Consider the following 10,838-nt stretch of genomic DNA (forward strand, 5'->3'; position numbering starts at 1 on the left):
AATTTTTTATGGCTGCACCCACATCATATGGAAGTTCCCAGGCCAGGGATCAGCTCTGCCAATGCCAGATCCTTTAACCCACTGCACCAGGCTGAGGACTGAACCCCCGCCTCCGCAGTGACCTGCCCCACTGCAGTCAGATTCATAACCCAATGAGCCAAAGCAGGAACTCCTGAGGTCAACCTTTTCTGATGCTCATGACTTCAACCAACTAAGCTTGAACGTGGTCAACCTTTGTCCCAATACTATTTTGACTTCTCTACTGCTTTAAGCCCCTTCATAAATGTACTCTTAGCTTAAAACTTCCCCTTTTGCTGTTGGCAGACAATGCTTCAGAAAAGAGCCCCTTGTTCTCCTTACTTGCTATAATAAATCCTTCTCCCATTCTTTGGCTTGGTTATATCTTTTGACTCACCAAGAAGTGAACCTGGTTTTCATGTAACAAAAGTTCTAAGCTTCTAATCATGAACTGGTCTTTCTGAAGCCTCATCCTGAAGCTATCTAAGAGCCTGCCTTATCACTAAGGAAATTCCAGAGGTTTTAGTTTTGTGCTAGGAACTGGGGCAAATATCTAATTTTTTTCCCCTTCTTTTTTGGCTACCCAGGTGGTATATGGAGTTCCTGGGCCACAGATCAGATCTGAGCCACAGTGGGGACCTAAGCCATAGGTGTGGCAACACTGGATCCTTAGCCCACTCTGCTGGGTCAGGTTTCAAACCTGCACTCACGGCACTCCCAAGACACCACAGATTCCCCTTGTACCACAGCGGGAACTCCACAAATATTTCTCTGCTATGCCACATTTATGAAAAAAGGTGACACACAGAACTATTGATGCTTTTGGACCCTTGATGAATACAGACTGGGAAAAATGCCATTTAAATGTTATAAGTATGTTTGCCTTTAAAGCTGTTAAATTTACCTTTAGATTATTTCTTTGTTCTAGGAAAGCCACAAAATGTAAAAAAGCCATAGGGTAAATGTAAATCAACTCATCTACCTATTGTTCATGGGAAAACTTCGAGAATCTTGAATGTAAATATCTTAGAACAGCTAAGAGTTTTGTTGTATAAATTAAATATATCTAGGTAACAGGTATCTACAGTTTTTTTGGCTTCCTTGGGAAAAGTGTCTTTTTCTCTTTGGGTTTAGATTACCCTCTATATTATTTTTTTGTCCTTTTCCTTTGGACAGTGGTAGCAACTCTAGTGCTGTAAAGTAAAAAAACTCTGAGAAAGCTGACTGGAAAAGTGACAGTAGAAATCAGCTACAAACTCAGATATCTTTAGAGACCAAGAAAGTGACACAAATGTGTGTGAAACTGTTCATTCTAAAACTATATTTAGTTGTGAATAGTTTAGTGGTAAAGCTGGAAAGTTTATGCATTCTCAAGTAATGTGGTTTCAAAAAAAAAGTCTTAAACACTCTGAAGTAAGTTTAATTTCCAGCCATGGTGGAATAACAGGGCCCAGATTTTATCCTCCTGCCATAATAAACAAAAAACTGGACAGAATATATGAAACAATGGTTTTCAGACTCTGGAAAACATCAGCACAGGACAGTGATCAATGACCCTGTTAAAAAGGAAATAAGGAAGGTAAGCTCCATTTTGCCCAAGTTTATTTCTGGAGTTACCAGGTTATAATATACGGAAGGGTACCCAAACAGAAATCAGTAGTCACACTAGATTAAGGAAATGGAGTTTGGTATTTAAGGATGCCAAATTTTCCAGAATTTCCAAAATAATAATAATGTTGAAGAGATATAATAATGTATATAAAGCACTGCAGAAAACTATAAAAAGCTGATCTAGAGTCTTGCTGAGCATTAAGTTGTCCGTTGAGCCTAACTTTTAAAAATGTCTGTGGAATTCAAAAAAATTTTTCAATTTTTTTTTGGCATTTCCTCTGAAATTCCCTTTGTAATTACTTCTGGTTTTAAGAGAGAAAACAATGTAAAAAAATGTAATTCATTAGTAGTAACATTGGTAGAAACAAACATTCCAAAAAAATGAGTAACATACATGTTATGATTTAAGGATTTTCAATAAATACATTTTTTTGGCCATGGCATGCAAAAGTTCCTGGGCTAGGGACTCAAACCTGCACTGTAGGAGAAAATGTCCATATAAAAAGGTAAAAAGGAGAGACCCCAACCATGATGACTAAGCAAAGTCCAGTCAACTGCCCCTAACTACCCCTCCCCCACACATCTGCTTCTATAAAGCTGCTTCTGCAACTACAACCCTGCCTGTTCTCACTCTGGTCCAACCCGCCAAGCACAGACCCAAAACAGCTAGCCCATTAAAGCCTTGTGAAACCCTTCTTAGGGTTTCCCCTCAGACTCCGGAGAGCCATCTCCTCTGAGTCTGCAGGTGTAATAAACCTGTGTTCTCCAACTCTCCGAGTGCTCGCTTGGTTTCTTGCCAGGTAAAAGAGCTGCTGGAACTGATAACACTACAGCCACAGGGTTTTTGCTAGAGTTGATACACTGAAGCTGTGGGCTGCTGGGCAGCTGCCGTAAAGCACCATAGCATGACAATGCCAGATTCTTAAACCCCTGAGCCACCAGGACTCGATTTACAGGAAAGTTTTCACTATTTACTATTGGTCAATTGCTTTGGTATTTAAATTAACACTGAACTAGTTTTTCTCTCTTGATGTTTTTAAATTGTCTTTCATTATCTATAGTTCAACCCTAAGTACTAGTGTCTTAAAGACTTGGGAATCAAAACCTAATACAAAAAAAATTAAAATCTGCCCTTATATAGAGTTAAAGCTTCTTTTTAAATAAATTCTAGAATTTCAATTACTGTATTTACTATTGAGTGCAAACTGATAGCTGCAATTACATGCTATTTTACGCTGGAATGATATAACATTTACAAAAATTTTAATTGTTTTGACATTTCAGTTTATTCTACTAAGCTGCTGTTTTTAGTTTGTCAACAAGTTAGAATGGTTTTGTTATCATTGATTAGGTCACTATACAACATATTTTACTTACCTATAATTATTTAAGTTCTGTTTTCTAAGAAGCAGGCAAAACTTCAAGGAAGCTTAGTTATAATAAAGGAATACGTAACATTTCTAATTCCTTCGATGTGATTTAAAATTTTAATTCCTGACTTTGAAGCAGGACTCTTTGGGGACCTCCTGGGTACAAAAGCCTTTCCATGTCCTCTGTTTCTTGTCTGTAGAAAAAAGCTTTATCTCCTAGTCCTCCCAGAGCTCCAAAGAGGAGAAATAGTTACTAATTAGGGAAGTGAGGGAATAAAGAAACAAAGGAAAAGGAGTTAAGCAAGAAAAGCAGTGATAGTTTAAACAATAGTTCAGTGATAAAACAGTCCCTATTTCCTCCTCAATGGATATACATAATAATTTGATGCATATCTTCAAGCTGTTCTTCAGAGACTAAGACCCCCCCTTAGCAGGAGGAAGATGGTGCCTACATGTTGACCACAAGCCCAGAGACCCCAGACTGGTTGGAACCAGAGGCTGACGGTTAAGATCTCTGAAAGATCACTGTTAGCTCACCACCAACCAATCAGAGGAAAGTCCATGAGCTGCGACTCTGGGACTCTCATTCCAAATGCTGCCTTTAAAAAATTCTTCCCTGAAAGCCATCAGAGAGTTGGGTCTTTTAAGCATTTGCTTGGGGGCCTGCAAATAAATGATGTACTTTCCTTCACCTCAAGCCTGGTATCAGGCTTTGTTGTGAGGCAGGCAAGTGGGCCCAAATTTGGTTCAGTAACAACCTCTCAAAAAATAAGCAGAACTTTACTATTTCCTTGGGGGGGAAGGTGGATGGAGGAAAACCCTATATACCAATTACTTTCTACAGAAAGTACGAGGCAGCACGAGAAGAACAGAAAAGCAGAGGAGAATCTCTCAAATTGGATACACCAGTGACTCAGTTATATTTCTATTGTGAACTCAGTTGTATTGGCCACACAATAGACTATACTGAATGATAAGACCTCTCTACAGTTAGTTCCTGTGATATTGTGATTTATAATAAAAAATACATATTTGGCCTTTGGTTCCTGGTCCACAGTTTCAAATCCTTGGAATTTCCTGAGCAGAAAGCAAGTACCTTTGCTATAACATTTGGTCTTTGGTCTTCAGTTCATGAAATCACTTCAGAGCAAACAAAGTGAAATGAGGGTCTTGCTATTTATAATAAGCCCCCTTCCACTACAATGGGGTTTGTGTTAATGAGGTGACTTTTGGAAAGCACCTAAGGATACTGCTGGTTACCAGGGGAACCAATGGAATAGAACCTCTGAATAGAGGGCTTGAACTTTCAGTCCCACCCCTTGACCAGAGGGAAGAAGAAAGGGGCTGGCTGATGAATCAATCACTCATGTCCAATGACTTAATAAACTGTGCCTAAGTAATGAAGCCTCCATAAAACCCCAAAAGGATGGGATTAAGAGCACTCCTGGGTTGGTGAACATGTAAAGAGTCAGGGAGAGGCATACTCAGGGCACAAAGGAAGTTCCAAGTTCTTTTCCTATACCTTGTCCTATTTATCTCTTCTATTTGGCTGTTCCTGAGTAATATTCTTTTATAACAAATGAACAATTACTAGAGAAAATGTTTCCCTGAGTTTTCTGAGCCACTCTAACAAATTAATCAAAATCAAGGTGGGCATAAGGTGAAACGAATAGGTGAAAACCTGGATTTATAACTGGCTTCTGAAGTGGGAGGGTGGGACTTGTAGGATGATCACTTAATACACAACCCAAGAAGGGGTAAAGAGAACCTCTGATTTGTAGCTGATCATCAGAAGAATAGGTAACAACCTGGGCTCACCATTTTCTTCTAAAGTAAATGGCAGTCTTGTGACACTGAGCCTTTAACCTGTGGAATCTGATGCTATCCCCAGGTAGACAGTGTCAGAATTGAGTCAACTTGTAGGATATCCAGCTGGTGTCAGAAAATTGCTTGTTGATGTGGGGAATGCCCTCCCAAACACGTACACTCGCCACACAGGAACTGGTGACCAGAATCTTTAGGTCTCCAAAATGGGAATTCTTAATTATTTATCTATAGGGTTTATAAACCCTTTTATAAGAACAAATCCAAAAAAAAAAATCATCTGATCTCAACCACATAATTTGGAATGCTAAATATACACTATGTTTGATATCCAAGTGCAAAACATAAATGACTGTCGTCAGCCCCATGGCTGATCTTTATAAATGGAACAGCCATTAGGCTGGGCTACGGCACATCTTTTACCTATACATGTGGTTTCCATGAAGCGATCCTTACTTAGAAAAGAAGTCAAAGCTTTAGCTATCCAGAGTGTGCTGCTGTCCTGAAAGTGGCAGTTATGGTTCTCCAAGCATTCTAGCATGTTTGCTTAGAAAGGTCAATGGGTTACAGCTGCCATCATCCAGCCATGGTGACAGGAACATCATCTGCATAAACCAGTAGACTTGGAGAGGTAGGAGACATAGAATCCGAACTTACGAGGAAAATACTGTCAAGGGAAAGAGAAGCAAAATTATCCAAGTGCACAAAATCTGCTCTCTTAAGAAGAATGTTATCAATGCAAAGACAATATCTATACCTATAGGAATATCCTCTTTGCTTATAATGCTTTAACATTTACTTATATCCCAATATTTATCACAAACATGTAATAAAGTTAATATGTATATATTTGTCTCCTCCATTGGACTCTGAGAACCCAACCCTCAGAATCTTGTACTTGCATGGAACTGAATAAGGGGAACTTTCATTACATATGCCATCTTATAGAATAGATACTAATAATTTACATAGGTTTTGGATTTTTTCAAAATAACTTAACAACTGAGTAAGTAATCTCTCATTGAAATGGTGTTAGTTTTTATGTCTTTGCATATCTTATTTATTCTACTGATACAAACTGGGAAAAAAGTATCAAAACTATACTAAGAGAAAAGTGTGCCTCTCTGGATTAGCCAAGGTAGAAAACATGTAACGTTGTATGTTAATCTGAATTAACATAAATCAAGGATTGCAAATTGCAGTTGCATTTGAGATAATGTGAACTATTCTGACCATGTCAGAAAACTATTTGATACAATTATTTAAAGCAAAATCTTGGTTTTGACATTTTTGAGTTTAAGAAGTCTATTTTTATATCCAATGAAGCCAAGTGTTTGATATTAAACCTGTCCTAAAAATACTTGTGATTGTTATTGATTTAAAATACAATGTGTTTAAAATTCTATTTTAACAGCTTTTAACTACAAAACCTGTCCTTAAAGTACATCTAATAACATAAATCAGATAATTAACATTTCTTGATAGAAGAGTTAGTTAACATTGTCAAGTGTTTGAATTTTAGGCGTTGGACTTGGAAACAGGGAAAAGACACCATCTTTTTTTTGGGGAATGACTACATAGGTTTTTAACTACTGAAAGTAATATGTACTACTATTTAATTTTGATAGCTTTCAACAGCTAAATTAAGCTCAGAAACACAAATATGGCACTGAAAAAATGGTCATAGAAAATTTTACTTGTATCTTATCATTTTTTTCTTTCAATATCACCCATTTCATTAAGAGGTAACTCTTAAAATCTATGCAGTGAGAGCTGATGCTTATCCTTCTCTCACATCTAAACCTTGAATAAATTTTGTTAGAATAGATCTGTCTTCAGAATATATCCAAAATGTTCTCACCAGCTTCTTGCTATCAGCTGTCACTTCTAGTTTGGATTATTACAATAATATTTAATCCTAAAATGTTCATGGGTTCAATTGTTCACCCACTGACTCATCAAACAACTGCTAATAAACAAACACTTAAATCACAGTTAAGTACAAAAAGAATTGCTCTTTTGGCCTTTACAAAAGGAATACCTCTTATCCACCCATTAAATTTACTTTGATGCATTATTCCAGGGCATAACTGCCAGAGTACTAACCAATCAATCACAAGAAAATTAATGACTCAGTAAGGAATCATTTTCCAAGCTGAAATTTCAATGCTTTGCTTCTAAACCAAACTAAACTGGAGAACCTAAGAATGATACGTCATTAAGAATATTGTAATAGGTCATTGTCAGTAATGATTTTTGGCATACAACATTGAAGGAATAAAAAGAACTGAATGACATTACTGTGTGACATTTTTTTTTTACTCCTCTCATCTTAAATGAACAAGATGTGGCCTTTATATCTCTAAAATTGAAAAAGAATTTATGTTGAACTCTGTTAGATTCTAGCAATAAATAATATTCATTCACAACTTTACCTAAATGATAAAATCTCAATCTCTTACAAAATGTATTCAGGAGTCCCCATTGTGGCTCTGTGGTAACAAACCTGACTAGTATCCATGAGGATGCAGGTTTGATTTCTGGCCCTGCTCAGTGGGTTAAGGCTCTAGCATGGCCTTGAGCTGCAGTGTAGGTTGCAGATGCTGCTCCAATCTGGCGTTGCTGTGGCATAGGCTAGCAGCTGTAGCTCCGATTTGACCTGGCAACTTCCATATGCCTCGGGTGCAGTCCTAAAAAGAAAAAAAGAAAAAAAAAAAAGAAATGTATTTCAATAAATTATTTTTTATAATATTCAAAATTGTGACATATTCTGATCAGCTGTATAGTAGTAATAGTTCTAATGCTAAAAATTTCTCTAAATTGACAATATTCAGAATATTATGATCACACAAGATATGCAATAAATGTAAATATAGATGCATTTTGCCGCAGGAAAATGACAACCAAGAAGACTTTTCATACCTAAAATCTTACTACCTAACAGTAGAATTCTCTAAGTCAGAGTTTCTCAGGAGCACAGCACTATTGACATCTTGGGCTGGTTAATTTTTTGTTGTTGGGAATTGCCTAGTGTAATGTAAGATGTTTTGCAATATCCCTGGCCTCCTCCACTAGATGCCAGTAGCCCCTATTCCCTAGTTATGGCACCAAAAATGTTTCCAGATATTGCCAAATATCCCAACTACCCTCCCCCTCAAGACATTCTCTAATTGAGTACCACTGCTACAAGGGATATAATAGCAATGCAATATAATATTTTGACTCTCAAAGACCTAGTTCATTTTTAAAAAATATATGATGGGTATGAAAATACTATGCTATTTAATTCTACTGCATATATTTAAAAGCATAAATTATTGTAAAATTACATTTTACAATGTGCCAGAAATTACATTATTTGTCTTTACTTAAACTAATGGGAAGAACTCTGTATGTTAGCTTACAATGCATTAGCCAAAAACATTCTGAGGTTTATAAATAGATGGGTAATGTTCATTAACATTCATTTACTCTACTTTTCTCAAATATGGTACTTTAGAACACTCTGGTTTTATCTCATACAGCTCTAAGCCTTCCCGCCTCCACTTGAGGAATGTGTTACATTCTTGAAGACTTTCTTTCCTGATAAAAGTCTAGAAAACTTAACTGAAAGGAATATCAGGGCTTAACAAATGTAAAATACTAAGATATAAAGCAAGTATTTTTCAAAATTCAACTTATATAAGCTTGTAACTTTTTACTTACAATCTTCAAATGATTCCTACACAATTCCAAAGATTTGAAGGCTAAGAAGTTTAAGAACCCAAAAGATCTTTTCTATACATAGAAGCAGTACCTCCTTAATCCTGCCACTAGTCTCTTAAACAGTCTCTCCTTATGCCTCAATACTCTCAGCTTAGTCACTGGCAAGAATGCCAAGGAATTCATTCATTCTAAATACAGAAATGTAACGTCTTCTACTGTATTAAAGTAATTCCATATAAATTACCTTGTATTAATTGAATACATCTATAGGACAAATAGAAAAGATGTTAGGAATAAGAAATCTGAAGTTTAGTAATAACTTGCCTAGTCTACAGTTCAGCAGCAGAAGCAGAGCTGACATCTCCAGAACAATCATACCAAACACTATTTCTATGAAATCCTCATTTGAGATTTTGCTCATAACTTTACATTGCATGGAATAAACGTACTGAAGGCACGTTAATCAAATTACTGCCAAGGGTTTGAAAAAGCCCTTAGTTTCAGCATTTTTCTTAAGCAGTCACTTTGTACAGGCTTTGAAGACTAAATCTTCCAATTTGTCGTCAATCTAACATCACCTAAAAGTCACTTCTGTGTCGAACACCTTAAATTGTATAAAGGTTTTCTTCTTTCAAAGTTTGAATTCTTATATCACGAAGGTCAAAACACTGACTTCAACAGTACTTCTCAAGAGAATGGCTCTGTCTTTTACAAACAGGTGTTGAGAACAATAGAAGTGAATTTAATAATCCAATATATAGCTGTTTCTCATTTAGCCACTCTTGAGTTCATTCATGCAGGCCAGTTCATTGGTCTTCTAAAAAGTCATCATTCAATCGCTATCATTAACTCAGTTAAAACTCAGATATTTAATACTGTATCAGGAATCACTTATCCAACAGAAAAACTACTCATTTTGATTATTCCAGCGCAAAAACTAAACAGCATTAAAATCACATGTCCCAGCTACTGTGGAGTCTGGGTCCCCTAAAACGTCTACCAAAACGAGGCGCTGTAGTTCCGCATTTCCGAGCTATTTTTGTAGTCGTGGCGCGAACTTGAGCCAAGGTGCCGGTGTGGAGCACAGGCTGCCCCGGGTCCCCAAGGGTACCGCCACAGCGACGCGGCGTGGCCCGCGGGGCAGGCCCGAGCGATGGGGGAAGGGCGGGGCGCATAGCCGCACGCCGGAGACCCTCACGGTAGGCAGGCGCGAGGACGCCGACATCCTTGGGGGAAAAAAAAAAAAAAAAAAAAAAAAGGGCTTCAGCGCCGGGCTGGGAAAGACTAGCCAGCCGCTCGTCTCCGCATCTAGGCAGTGTTAGGCACAACTCAAAGTGACACCAGGCCGCGTCAGTTCCCTCTTCAGCCTACTTTCCCCTTTTCATCATGGTGTGTGGCGGACTTCGTTTTCTCCGTGCCCACTCAGGATACTTTAAAATGCCTCCACAGAAGTAGCTGACGCCAAAGGTGAAGCATCCCCCCTCAAACAATCGAGCCACACCTCGCGCCCGTGTACCTCCTCTCTGCAGACCCGCCCCCACGCGGAGGCGCGCGGGCCCAGAGACAAGAAATCCCTCACTGGCCTCGCCTCATCCCGCCCCCAGGCGCGCCCCACCCCTATAAGGCGCAGTGAACACGACACCCCGCCCACTCCGCCTACACCCTGCGGGCGCCTTGCCGGTGCCCTGCGGAGGCGAAGGATTGCACTAGAGTTCCGCAGTTTTTTTTTTTTTCCGATTTAGAAGACTCTTTCCACAATGACAAAAGACAGCCCCCAACAAAAGTCAACGATCATAAAAAAGCAACTATTACTAAAAGTAATTTCTCCACAGGAGATCGCGAGTTTACCCTGTCTCTAGAAGCTCGAGCCCCGCCCCTCGGAGTGGGCCCCCAAAGCCGCCCCCGAGAGCCCGCGATTACGCTTTCCGGGCGGTACGCCACACGCTCGCTCCGCCCCTCCAGCCCCGCCCCCAGCCCCCTCGCCCTCCCTCCGGGGAGTCGGCGCGCAAGAACTGGGGCGTGTGGCGTCAGGGACGCGCGAGCACCTCATCCTTCCCACCTTCCTACACAGTTGCTACTTTTCGATGTTTGACATTCCAGCTTCTCTTCCCCTTCCGTGAGTCCCTGCTTCCCTCTTCTCAGACACCCCGCTCGCCCAGGAGGCGGACGCCGCCGCCGCAGCTCTCGCGCCCCGAGCTAGCTATACGCGTGCGCGCACACGGGCGGACGCGGGCGCGCGGGCGTTGGGTCCCCGCGCTCCCTCCGCCTCCCGCTGCTGTATAACTTGACTGGCTTGGAGGAGGCGCTGCC

The 10,838-nt window shown here is 39.6% G+C and overlaps 1 long non-coding RNA gene across 1 annotated transcript; it reads right to left on the reverse strand.

The window, feature by feature from the left end:
- Positions 1-2,140: 2,140 nt before the first annotated feature.
- On the reverse strand, positions 2,141-10,649 carry LOC125129440 (uncharacterized). Its single transcript, XR_007135475.1, has 3 exons — positions 10,588-10,649; positions 9,529-9,754; positions 2,141-5,490 (listed from the first exon to the last, which is right to left on the reverse strand). It is a non-coding gene; the product is annotated as an uncharacterized LOC125129440 (long non-coding RNA).
- Positions 10,650-10,838: the final 189 nt, after the last annotated feature.

This window comes from Phacochoerus africanus, chromosome 1 (assembly GCF_016906955.1).
Source record: "Phacochoerus africanus isolate WHEZ1 chromosome 1, ROS_Pafr_v1, whole genome shotgun sequence".
Classification (NCBI taxonomy): Eukaryota; Metazoa; Chordata; class Mammalia; order Artiodactyla; family Suidae; genus Phacochoerus; species Phacochoerus africanus.